Source organism: Lontra canadensis, unplaced genomic scaffold (assembly GCF_010015895.1).
Source record: "Lontra canadensis isolate GAN:19392208 unplaced genomic scaffold, GSC_riverotter_1.0 scaffold1, whole genome shotgun sequence".
NCBI classification, from domain to species: domain Eukaryota; kingdom Metazoa; phylum Chordata; class Mammalia; order Carnivora; family Mustelidae; genus Lontra; species Lontra canadensis.
Window position 1 is genome coordinate 83,273,150 of NW_022630995.1, and position 14,030 is coordinate 83,287,179.

Here is a 14,030-nt window from a genome sequence, read left to right on the forward strand (position 1 = left end):
CCAAAATTCCCTGTCCTCAGATTCATCTATTTACATGTTATAAAGTGTTGGGTTTTCTTACTTTTTTTAAAAAATCAAACTCAATAATAACAATTTTGATATTAAACAGTAAGATTTACTAATATTTAATCATTTACTTTTTTTCTTGCATTTCTTTCATAACATTCTAGGATTTTACTTTCTCCTAAAGGAAATTATTTTAAAATCATATAGTGTGTTTTTAAGCTTTAAAATCTTCCTGCACTCTAAAATGAGCTTTATTTTGCTTTCACCTTGAATGATATGTCCACTAAATATTAAACTTGAAGTTGACTATTATTTATCCTCAGTACTTCAAAGATACCATCATTGGCGATACAAAGTATTCTGTATTTTTTTGGGAGGGGGATGGTTATAGTATACTTTATTGATGGTACATGATGGTACTATAGTAAAGTATAGTATACTTTATTAATAGTACATCAATATAGTATACTTTATTGATGATGCATCAATAAAGTATACTTTATTGATGGTACATCAATATAGTATACCATCAATAAAGTATACTTTATTGATGGTACATACAAGGTAGGGATCCTCAAGCCCGTCTCCTTCTTCAGGGGTTTGGGATGAAAACAGTGGAGGTTGGGAGATTCTCAGTGTTCTGGGGGATAAATTGGGACAAGGATTCCCCGGAAGCTGAGGGCCTCTCTCTTCTTCCTCTGGCTGGGGCTGGTAGTCCAGGGGGCTCTTACACCTTGGAGGCCATGTGGACCATAAGGTCCACCACCTGGTTGCTGTAGCCAAATTCATTGTCATACCAGGAAATGAGCTTGACAAAGTGGTCATTGAGAGCAATGCCAGCTCCCACATCAAAGGTAGAAGAATGGGTGTCACTGTTAAAGCCACAGGAGACAACCTGGTCCTCAGTGTACCCCAGGAAGCCTTTGAGGGGGCCCTCTGATGCCTGCTTCACCACCTTCTTGATGTCATCATATTTGGCAGCTTTCTCCAGGCAGCAGGTCAGATCCACAACAGACACATTGATGGTGGGGACGGAAGGCTATGCCAGTGAGCTTCCCGTTCAGCTCAGGGATGACTTTGCCTACAGCCTTGGCCGCACCAGTGGAAGCAGGGATGATGTTCTGGGCAGCCCCTCGGCCATCATGCCACAGCTTCCCAGAGGGGCCGTCCACAGTCTTCTGGTGGCAGTGATAGCATGGTCAGTGGTCATGAGTCCCTCCATGATGCCAAAGTTGTCATGGATGACCTTGGCCAGAGGAGCCAAGCAGTTGATGGTACAGGAGGCATTGTTGACAATCTTGAGGGACTTGTCATACTTCTCATCATTCACACCCATCACGAATATGGGGGCATCAGCAGAAGGAGCGGAGATGATGACCCTCTTGGCCCCGCCCTTCAAGTGAGCTCCAGGCTTCTCCGTGGTGGTGAAGACCCCAGTGGACTCCACAACATACTCAGCACCAGCATCGCACCATTTGATGTTGGCGGGATCTTGTTCCTGGAAGATGGAGATGGACTTTCCATTGATGACAAGCTTCCCGTTCTCAGCCTTGACTGCAGTGGAATTTGCCATGGATAGAATTATACTGGAATATGTAGACCACGTAGTTGAGATCAATGAAAGGGTCATTGATGGCAACAATATCCACTTTGCCAGAGTTAAAGCAGCCCTGGTAACCAGGTGCCCAATACGGCCAAATCCGTTCACTCCAACTTTCACCTTCTGTCTTGGGCACACAGCTAGCACTGCACCTGAAGATGCGGCTGTTGAACAGGGAAGAGAAGAGAAAAGGTATGCCTGGGTGGCTAAATCACTTAAGCCTCCCACTTTTGGTTTAGGTTCAGGTCATGATCTTAGGGTCCAGAGATCAAGCCCTGAGCAGGGATCCATTACCTGGGAGTTTTCTTGAGATTCTCTCCAGCACCCTCTGCCCCGCCCCCACACCGTGCATGCGCTCACACTCTCTCTCTCCCTCTTTCTCTAAAACAAATAAATAAATCTTTAAAAACAAACAAAAAAGAAGAAAATAAATGCTGTGAGGGAATAGTAAGAACCGTGTCACAGAGAGCAATCTTAGTGCTTTGCTTTCTGGGAGCCCCACCTTGCGTATTCACCTATCTTCTAATTCTTAAGAGTCAAACAGGCCAGTGCCATATCCAATAACAGCTTTGCAATTCTGGGGACTTACTTTTTGATGCATGAAAATGTTTATCACGTCATTGGATCTCAGCTGCTAAATATGAATATATAGTATATATATCCAATACTTGTATGAATATATATATATTTGGTATTTTTGGATTACTGGGTCTTTTTAAGACTGATGCACTTTCTGGCATGCCTGCCTGGCTCAGTTGAAAGAATATGCAACTCTTGATCTTGGGGTGCAGTATTTGAGCTCCACATTGAGTGTAGAGATTTCTTAAAAATAAGATCTTAAAAAAACAAACAAACAACCTCATTGTATCTTTTGACCAGTCATTCTTATTTCCAGTGATGGAATTAGTTGGAAGCTCACTTATGATCACTATGATCTCTCCATGATTAGCTGAAGCCCACTTGCACTGTAAAAACTTAGAAATCTGTGTTTTATCATTTTCTTAAATATCATTATTCTTATACATATAAAATAACAACTAAAAAGTAGAAAAACAGAAAATTTATAATTTCACAAAATAGTATTAGAATACTAATAAGCCTTTTCAATCAAAGAATATTATAGTAATTTGAAGGTATTCAAAAGTTCTAGTTTTTAATCCACTATTCATTTTTTTTTAAGATTTATTTATTTATTTTTACAGAAAGAGAGAGATCGCAGGTAGGCAGAGAGGCAGGCAGGGGTGGGGGAGATGCAGGCCCCAGACTGAGCAGAAAGCCACGATTCGGGGCTGGATTCCAGGACCCTGAGATCATGACCTGAGCCAAAGGCATAGGCTCAACCCACTGAGACACCCAGGTACCTGTAACCTGTTATTCCTTAAAAAATTAAGATGTGAGTAGAGTTGATTTTTGTTTTTGGAATCGTTAAATAATGGATTGGAAGTATCTTATAATTATTCTCTCATGTCTAATTCTAAGAGAAACTGTCCCATAACTAACACTATGAAGGACTGCATAGTTGTCTCAAGCTTTGTTTGATGCATTTTACAAACAAAGTCTTAATAATATTCACACTTCTTATGAGGTAATTACTATTTCTGAGTTTCCAGAAAAGCTAAGATGCAGAAAGACAGTTATTTGCTGATAGCCTAGGATGTAATAAATGACAGAGTCAGAATGTGACCGTGGGCAGTCTGACTCCAAAGGAAGATACTATGCAGTTTTGCTCATTTTACTTTCAAAGTAGACATCATTAGGTACCACATGATAATGACTGACCTCTTGTCTTTGTACAGTTATGAAAGAACTGTTTCCCTTCAGCATTTTTTTCTCTCCCCAAATGGCCTTTCTTCATTGTCAAATGCCTAGTTATACAATTGATTTATAAATCTTTGTAGATTTCTGCTTTTGTATTTGATGTGGTATATTTTAATGATATATAACCTTAAACATACCGCTTACAGATGGTTATGTTAGTATAAAAAATGCATAATAAATTTGAATTCCTGATACCTATTTCAGAACAATACCTGAACACAGAAAACAACCAAATATCCTTCTGATATAATTCTCCTGACTATAGATTACTATAAATAGATTCTAAATTGTGACAAAGACTACATAAGTAAACTGTGTTTGACCTTGAGGATTTAAAAATCAAAGTGAAATTATCACCAATATTATCATTACCAAAATTCAAAAACATAGAATCAAGAAAAGCAATGTAATCTCCTGAGCCCAGTAGATGTGGCCCAATATAAGTGGTTTTATCACTCTGCTATGGCAAAGAAAACAAATCAAAAACAAGTCCTCAATATTTTGCCATATAGCTAAATTTCACATTTCTGTTTATCACCTTCAGTAATGTCTATGAAGAGGACATCCCTGATCTTTTTTTTACTTTGAACAGCTTTGCTTCCTTTGCTCTCACTGGACTTTAGTTAAGCTACTCTTTCATTAAATTGCTCAGTAATTAATCTGTTTATTAGCTATAGACTTTTAGAGTGAATCTATATAGGAGTAATTTTCTTTAGGAAAGGGAAACTATATTTGTAAATTGCAACAAAGGGCCTCCTAATATAAAAGAAACAAAATAATTGTGTGTGTGTGCGTGTGTGTGTGTGTGTGTGTTGGGGCATGTGCGTATGTATATACAGTCAGGACCTTAACTTGAGAACATGTGATATTGAAAAATGTATTATTTGTGCTTTTGTTTTGAACTCAAAATTAATTTTCCCTTAAAACAATATTATTCGATTTCTAGGTTAGGTTAATATAGACCTCATGTGTTATAGAAATATATAACTTGACTGATGAATCCTAGGATCTGAAAACCAAGAGGAAGGAAGAAGGGAAAGGTAGAGTCAAGTACAACACGAGTCAAAATATTGTGACAGGTGAACTTTTCCTTTAGGCTGACATCATTTCTGTACTTCTTCCCAACTTCTGTTATATATCTGCTCACATGCGCATGAGTATCCATTGAATGTGGAAACAGTCCTGGCACTAAATGACGGGTTAACAAATAAATATCCATCCCTTCATTCACAAAGTGATTAAGATCACAGACTCTGGAACCAGACTTCAGGGGCTCAAATTTTTTTTTTTTTCACTCTTAAGTTTTGTGACCTTAAGCAATTTACTTAATCACCCTGTGTCTTAGTTTACTTATTTGTAAAATAGAAATAGTACCAGTAACTAGCTAGTAATCAACTCATACAGTTTTGTTTTGTTTTGTTTTGTTTTGTTTAATAAAAATAGGCTGAATAGTGTTGTTCAAATTTTAGAACAATGATTGACAAAATATCAGTGGTATGGAACTTTCAGCTATTATGATTAATGTTGTTATTACTACTATTTTTAAAAATGTATTAAAGCATCATTTTTTTGTCAAACACTATACCAGAGGAGGAACATATAAGATAAATAAGAACAGTTCTTACATCAAAAAGTTTCAGGCTAGAGAAAATGGAGACTGGCCAGTTTTAAAGTTGATCAAATAGAGATGCCAAAAGAAAGATCTATGGAAAGAGAGTTTAAAAAAAAAAATGTGGGACTGCTTCAGTTCAAAAGTACCTATGTTTAAGACAAACATGACTATCCAGACATTGAGAGGGTTAGCAATCACAAGCAACTAAAGACCAAGAATTCAATTTAGATATTAAGAGATGCACACGCACAAGAAGATAGCATTTTAAATGTTAAGCAATAGGTATTCAGATAAAAATTTGAGGGGCAGGAGTCCAGGAACCAAAAGACTACAAGGTAAAGAATGGGAAGCAAGCCATTAAAAAACCAGAAAACAGAGAATTAAGCTCATTTTGGAGCAAATAGAAGCCAACATGGCAAGACTGACTAAATGCAATTATTGAACTACATCCTCTAGAAGTTAATTATTCCCTATGCCTAGGAACATGCCTAGTCTCAGAATCCGAGGGTATAGTTTAGAACTGGGAGAATTTAGATGGAATTCACAATTAACATAAGAACACTTGGCTCCAAAATTTATCAGGTAGACAATCTTCCTGAGCAATAGGTTGTCCATTTACAAAATGAAATTACATTAAAACATTATTTTATTATCTAAACAAAAAGAAAGGGGAAAATAAGTTTTAAAGTATTATATAAGCCTAACGTATACCAGTTATCTTAATTATCATATGACCACAGCACAAACCTAAAGATATTGGAAAATTGCCATACAGAGATCAAAATATTAGGATGTGCCAATGTGTAGCTGTAGGTCCTAACTGTACTGCTTCAATACTATACCTTGTCCAAGGTATTCTCAATTCCTTTTATTTACCTAAAATGCTTGGAGCATAGCAGGAAATTAATCAATGTGCATTGAAAAAATAAAATGGGGGCTGACCAAATTAAATCACATTAACCTGGAAAAGATTATCAATACCTCACTCCTTATAAAGCTATTTGCATTTTCCAGAGAAGAGCTTGTTGATACAAAATTAATGTCCAAATGGTAGAATCCAAACTGTGGCAAGAGTCAAAATGTCTTTCAAGAGATGAATGGATAAAGAAGACATGGTTCATATATACAATGGAATATTACTCAGCCATCAGAAAAGATGAATACCTACCATTTACATTGACGTGGATGGAACATAGTATTATGTTAAGTGAAATAAGTCAATCAGAGAAGGACATTTATCATACGGTTTCAGTCATATTTGGAATATAAGAAATAGCACAGAGGATCATAGGGGAACAGAGAAAACTGAATAGGAAGAAATCAGAGAGGGAGGCAAACCATAAGAGAGTCTTGACTCTGAAACAAACTGAGGGTTGGTAGAGGGGAGGTTGGTGCGGGTTGGAGTAACTAGATGATGGGCATTAAGGAGGGCATGTGATGCGATGCACACTGGGTATTATATGCAACTAATGAATTACTGAACACTACATCAAAAACAAGTGATGTACTATATTGGATAATTGAATTAAAAAAAAAAACAGAATTTTGCAACACACCTTAAACTATGAAATTTTGTTAATAATAATGTATCAATATTGGTTCATCAGTTTTAACAAATGCAAGATTTTAATAACAGGAGGAACTTTGGGGAGAAGAGAGTAATATGGGAACTCTATACTTGCTGTTCAATTTTACTGTAAATCTGAAACTGCTAAAAAGTTAAGTGTATCAATTTTAATTTAAAAAAAAAGAAGAGTTGTTATTTCTGAGGTATTATTTGTATGACACTTTTATTGTTAAAACGATTTATAATTGCTTACTTAAATTATTCTGGTGTCATTAGCTATGGTCTGTGGTGCCACATACAAAAACAAAACTGAGATATATCTGAAAAATTGTATGTACTTTTCCATTTATTAGCATGTGTAAAACACAATATCATATAATTTATTATTAGCCCATTAGAAGGAATTTTAAACAAGGAGTTGATAATTTCACTCTGGATATTTACAATATAGGTATTATAGCAACTAGCAATCTAAAATATGAAGTAACTAGAGACATTAGCACAGAAAAATATACAGCTATATGTCTTATGTGTGAAAGTAAATCAAATATAATTTTATGATATAATAAACAAGTTCATATTTACATTAGATATAAATATTATCTCTACTTATGAGTCATTTGGATCAATTTCTTGAGACATCCAAGAACTTCAAGAGTTGTATAATTACTGGAAAGAACATAGTTAATTCAAAGGAGAGGTAATCCAGATAGAGGGTAATTTTGAATAAGCGTCTTACTCTAAGGCAGCTCTAAATGACCTCAAGGAAAAGTGGAGGACTTCATAAATGTACTTAGCCTGGTCAAAGTGAAAGGTAGAAAAAACAGATAACAAAGAAACAAAGATGTCATTGGAAACAGCACAGAGAATTTGCTGGAAAGGAAAAGTTAGTGGAGAGAAGGTTAAAATGTTCAAATGAGAAATGAGTAGTATTTGACCTAATGTTATTTTTATAGATTAGAGACTGTATTACATTCCTGGAGCTGCCACAAAAAATAATCACAAACTTGGTGGCTTATAAAAACAGAAGTTTATTCTCTCACATTTCTAAAGGGTAGAAGTCTAAAATTGAGGTATCTACAGGGCCACTCTCCTTCTCATAGCTCTAGAAGAGAATCCTTTCTTTTCTTTCTTTTTCTTTTTTTTTTTTTCTTCTCAACTCTAGGAGGCTCCGTCCAGACTCACTTAGCTTCTAGTAGCATCATTCAAAACTGCACTTCTGGGGTACCTGGGTGGCTCAGTGGGTTAAAGCTTCTGCCTTTGGCTCAGGTCATGATCCCAGAGTCCTGGAATTGAGCCCCGAATTGGGCTCTCTGCTCAGCAGGGAGCCTGCTTCATCCTCTCTCTCTGCCTGCCTCTCTGCCTACTTGTGATCTCTCTCTCTCTTAAATAAATAAAATCTTAAAAAAAAAAAAAAAAAAGACAAAAAAAACCTGCACTTCACCTTCACCTGACCTCCTTCTTTGTGTTCTGTGTGTCCTTTTTTTTCTCTTATAAAGGAACTCTGGTTTTAGAACCCACCCTAATCCAACATCATTTAGTCTCAATTCTTTCCTTAATTCCATCAAAGACCCTATTTCTGTTTGTTTTTTTTAAATCATTCTTTAAAGAATGTATTTATTTATTTATTTATTTATTTAACAGGGAGAATGAGAGACAAACACAATGCAAGCAGGGGGACTGATAGGCAGAGAGAGAGAGAAGCTGGCTCCCCGATGAGTGGGGAGCCCAGTGAGGGGCTCGATCCCAGATCCCTGGGACCATGACCTGAGCTGAAGGCAGACTCTCAATCAACTGAGCCACCCAGGCACTCCAGGAATGCCATTTTTTATGAGGACCTATAGCATACTATCAGTGTAATTGTGAAAGCTATTAGGAAGGAATAGTAAATTATATCAGTAAAGGCATCCTCAGTTAAAAGTGGTAGAATTGAACACACATACTGTTCTGTCCTTAGAACCTCTATAAAATGACACTAAAGGTATAAAACTACATAAACTGAAAAATAGATAATAACAGGTACCAATATAGTATATGAAGCAGAAGATACCAGTGAGAAGCAAGCTAATTCATGCCTCAAAATCACAGAAAATATGGGATACAGGAACTAAAAACTACAGATCGTAAGGTAAATTTTGACACTGGAAACAGGTGGTAGATAATGTCCAAACTAGACAGATTGAGAAACAGAAGTATAAGCACATTATTTAAAAGTTAGAAGTTCCATACCAGAAGAAACAATAAAGCATTAGGGGAGGGTGACACAGGGATGAGCAAGGCATCAGCAGAACACTGCTGATTCATTTTATGCTTATTCGTGTAGTTAGTTTTTAATCTAGAATTATGAAAATATTGATAAAGATTTTTTTAAATGTCATGTTAAACAAATACAACACAGCAACTAGTAACTGCCTCCATTGAGCATTAACTTGAGACAGGCACAATGCTTAGCGTTTTATTTGTTCTAAGTCATTTGGCATTCACAACAGTCCTCAGAGGTAGATGATGTTATTTTTATCTAAATTTTATAGATGAGGAAACAGGATAATTTGCACAGATCACACAGTTCTTAAGTAACAAAAATAGGATTCAAACCTAGGGCTTTCTGCTTCCAGATACTCTTAATTGCTAGACTGTGGAATACTGTGGAACAGGAATCTTTGTCTGAGGACACTGGACTTAGTTATTCTGACTGGGTTGTAGGACAAAACAATCTTCTGGTGGCATCACGTTAACCCTAAGTTTAAAGGGAAGGGGCTTACTTCGAAATGCCCAGTAAGATATTCCCAGTTAAGAAACAGCAAAGATGGGGAATTTTAAAGCCATAGATCATTATGCTATAAAATGTCAGTGTATCATATACATTGAATATGAGATTCTAAAACACCTAATAATCATTGTCTTAGAGAAAACATAACTAATGAATATTCTTTATGTTTCTACCTAAGGGTGATCTAATAGGGGATTCTTATTATTTTCCAGTTTTCACTGGGCAGCACCAGTTCAAGCTTCTTATACTGTCATAAATTTTACTAGCTTAATACTTCGATGTCCCAACATAGAAATTAACGCAAGCCCTATTTATTCTCAGTAGTGTCTCAATATATGATAAATTATATAGTTCCCTATAAAATTTATGAAAGCTGCAATCATTGGCACTTACATACTGACAATCTTGGAATTCTGGAAGTAAGGCACACATTCTTACTAATTATCCATATAATGTAGAACCTATACCTGCTCTGAGAATCTTCTGACTCTTTAATTGAAACATTTGATAGAAAACGGGACTTGGGCAGCTCAATCAACTCTCCCCCTTTTCTCTGGGTAGATGGTTTAAATCTTGGGATCAGGCCAGACATCTTCCTACTCCCCTTCTAACTCCCAATCTAATTAGGTTTCAAACAGCGGAACACCTAGGTGTCCCTTAGCCTTAAATATTTAAATATACTCTTGGGTTTCCCAGCAATTTACACCCGAAACTTCAGCACAGACTTGTAAATCTCTAAACTGTGAGATTCCACCCTCCTTCCCTTCCTGTGAGATTAGTGGCTCCTGTGGGGAAAGGGACACTTGTAAGTTCTAAGATTTACAAGAGTGCTGTGCTTCCTAAGGTGTAAATTGCGAGGAAACTCCAGAGTGCCATTAAACATTTAAACGTGGTAAGCATCATGCCCCTTTATCCTCTGGGGCAGCAGTTACTGAGAAAGAAAAGAACAAGGGAGAGCAACGCTTGGGTCTCCAAGTCCAGCACCAAAGTGTGAAGCCAGGATTGGAGGCAGCCTGGATTCAGTAGCAGTAATACAAGCATGTCCTTAACAACGTGTTCTTTTAGTTGTCATGTTAAGAATTTAACATGATCAATTATTTAACACCTAACTGGCATGAGCCTAGTCTGTAAATGGTTGAAGCACACACATCATTTAAACAGTGCAGTTATTAAAAATGTGCTTAATATCTATTCCCTCACCATTAATTTCATCCACATTATTTTAAGTACATGTAATAACCAAAACTTGAAGCAAATTTAGAAATGGTCTTGCCTTAGACAATATACCTATAGATTGAAAATGGAGAGGACCATGGAAAGTGACTTGCTAAAAGTTACAAAGGTAGAGAGGACCAGTTGCATTAAATAAATAAAGTTCATAAGGGAAGGTCTTTCAAATTTATTTTGACTTCTGGGGTAGAATATATGCTCTGCACAAGATTTTCACAGCCATTCAAGAGAATGTTGAAAAGGCTGTGACCAAAAATGCTATTCCTGACCCAAAGATATTCATATAAAGACCAAAATGCAGGTGTTACTGTCTCAGTGCCCATTTTGTGCTATGAAGTAGGGCCCCAGGATTTTCTCTAGAAGTCATAGTTCTACTTGCCAAATTTATCACCTAAGACTCCCAGGTGCAAATATATACACACAGAGAAATAACCAATTTCAGCTGAAATGTTTCTTGCAGTTAAGTCAATGTTGTTGCCTTTGGCTCCTGAATCTCCATTTCTCCTTCACCGACTTTGAATGAGAAGGAGGTGACAAACTGCACTATTCCAAATGATGAAATCCTAACAACACAATTTCTCCATTTTGGAGAACAGGATAGAATGACTTTATTTTCAAATAATCATACCCTCACTTTTCTAGGCAGGATTACCAAGGCATAGGCTAGAATTTACTGGAGGTTTGGAGTTTCAAATCCAGCAGCACTAGAAGTAAGGGAAATGGAAAAACAGATGTAATTCTGAAGCTTCTTGTTGCCAAAAGAAACATGAAACCACTGACATGTTCTTTTTCTTTCTTCCTTTGTGTCTTGGTTTGCACTAGGATCTCCTCATGGCCGCCCTGGGCTTTTCTAGCATCTTGGTTACCTTCATGTGGAAAGTCTGTGTGTTCCATATTAAACCCTCCTTGTTCCCATATTGTCCCATCCCACATCTTAATCTCCAAACTTACTACTCCTACTGAGGGAGACCAATAGTTCAGTTTTCCTCCCTTGTTCTCTTGTTTTAGTTTAGTTGTCTATGCAACTTAAAATTTTTCTTTTTCGTTGTTATATTATTTCAAAATTTTCCTTCCTTGATTCCTGCTTATGGTCTTTGGGTGCTATTTCAATTAAATTTTAAAATGTGGATTTTAGCCCTTCTAGTTTCACTTACTTGTCTACAGACTACCTCATCATTTTTTCCTTACACATCTCCCTTTTCATTTTCATTTTTCCAGATGTTTTCAAGAATGTTTGAAAACATGGAATTTGGAGTTGATTAGTGTGGTTCAAATCTATTACCATTCACCAATTCTGTAATTTACTTCACCACCCAAAGCCATATTTTCTTCATGTATTAAATTGAGATAATGATACTTGACAGTGATGTTACAAAGATTAAGTATAATAATGTTTGAAACAGTCAATCAGAATAGTTGGCTTGTAGTATACACTCAATATATAAGTATTATTATTATATTAATTTATAAGGCAAAGGGAGAATATTTTTTTATTTCTAAAGGAAAAACGTGACATTTGGGAGATGTTAATATTTAACTGAAGATGAAAAAAATCTTACAGTATGCATCTAGTGTAATTTTAAGAACCATTTTGAAGGTGTGGAATATAATTTGCAAAAGAACTTGAGTTGTTGACCCAGACAAGTTTTTGTTTAAGGCACTATTCTCTCCCTTAATTTACTATGCAGATGTAGTCAAACTACTTAATTTTTTGATCTTCAGTGTTATCATCTTTTACATAGAGATAATAGTATGTATCTCATGGCTTGTTGTAAGGATTCCATACAAGACTTGCAAAGCTGCTACTATATTGTCTGATCGATAATGTTATAGAATATTATTGATGTCAGAGTGAGTCTGAAAAGTTTTCACTTATATTGAGAAGAATACCCATATTAGTATGAATACTACTGAGCCAAAAGGACACATTTATTTCTATATGCATTGATATTGGTATTCCTTCCACATATTCTGTATAGAGGTATCTGAAATGAGTAAGTTTTACTCAAACTTGGAAGAGCAGCTCGATACATTTTATAAACTATGTTATTCAATAATTGCTTCAAATTGGGCATAATCTAAATATGTATATATGTATGTATATACATATATATATATACAATCAAATATATATATATGTATATATGTATGTATATACATATATATATACAATCAAATATATATGTATATACATATATATATACAATCAAATATATATATGTATATACATATATATATACATATATATATACATATATATATATACATATATATATACAATCAAAGGGTTACATTGAATGAACGACCTCTACTGGTTCCTTCCTATGGGTTTCTGACTTATTTTCAAGAGGAATTTCCATGGAACTTCCCAATAGATCTTCTGAGCTTCCTGGATTTGATAACCAGCTCTCTGGTTATATAAACCTGCAGACAAAGTCTTACATTACACATTCTAAAACTACTCAACACTTAAAGTATGAACTGTTGTCTTGGGCACATCTTAAAATCACAGTAGTATTTAAACCAATGAACACTAAGTTGAACCACAAATTTTTGGTTTGTTAGTTTTCTAAAGTCAGAATTTGGCATTCATAATGATAAATGTTTTTTTCTTATACTGATATTTTACTGCTATAAGAAAAATTAAATATTTCTGAAATAGGTGAATTAATATTTAAGATTGCAGGGGAGCCTGGGTGGCTCAGTCATTAAGCATCTGCCTTAGGCTCAGGTCATGATCCCAGAGTCCTGGGATCAAGCCGCAGCATGGGGCTCCTGCTCAGCTGGAAGCCTGCTTCTCCCTCTCTCACTCCCTCTGCTTGTGTTTCCTCTCACTATCTCTCTCTGTCAAATAAATACATACATACATACATACATACATACATGATTTTATAAAGGCATTCTAATTCTAATGACTTTATATTAAATGTGTAACTAAATGATAAAATTGACTTTATAGTGACAAATACTAAATATCAATCTTCTGTTTTTGTAAGTCCTGGAAATTCAAAGATGACATAAAGATTTTAAAGTTTTACTTTTGTAAAGAAATGAGGTGAGCAATACTATCACTCTGCAAAAGAATAGATACTAGGCACTCTTCTAAAAGCATTGGATATTTTGACAAATTAATCTGTCAAAATGTTTTTACAACCTACTGTGTCAAATTATTATTTGCATTTTCACGAAAGAAGAAACTGAGGCATAAGGGTATAAGTAATTTCCCCATGATTACACAGATAAAAAGCGATAGATCTGGGATTCCAATCCAGTCAGTCTGACTCCAGAATCCAAGCTAATAATAATGTAAAGAGACACAGAGATTAATCTTGGAAATTAAGATAAAGATAGTCTTTTTAATATTAATTAAGAAAAATAGCATTTAATATAAATATAAATCTTACACAGTTATATGTCTTTGAAATGA

At 35.5% G+C, this 14,030-nt stretch overlaps 1 pseudogene; it reads right to left on the bottom strand.

Annotated features, from left to right (window-relative positions):
- Positions 1-708: 708 nt before the first annotated feature.
- On the bottom strand, positions 709-1,958 carry LOC116866514 (annotated as a pseudogene).
- Between the last annotated feature and the right edge of the window lie 12,072 nt (positions 1,959-14,030).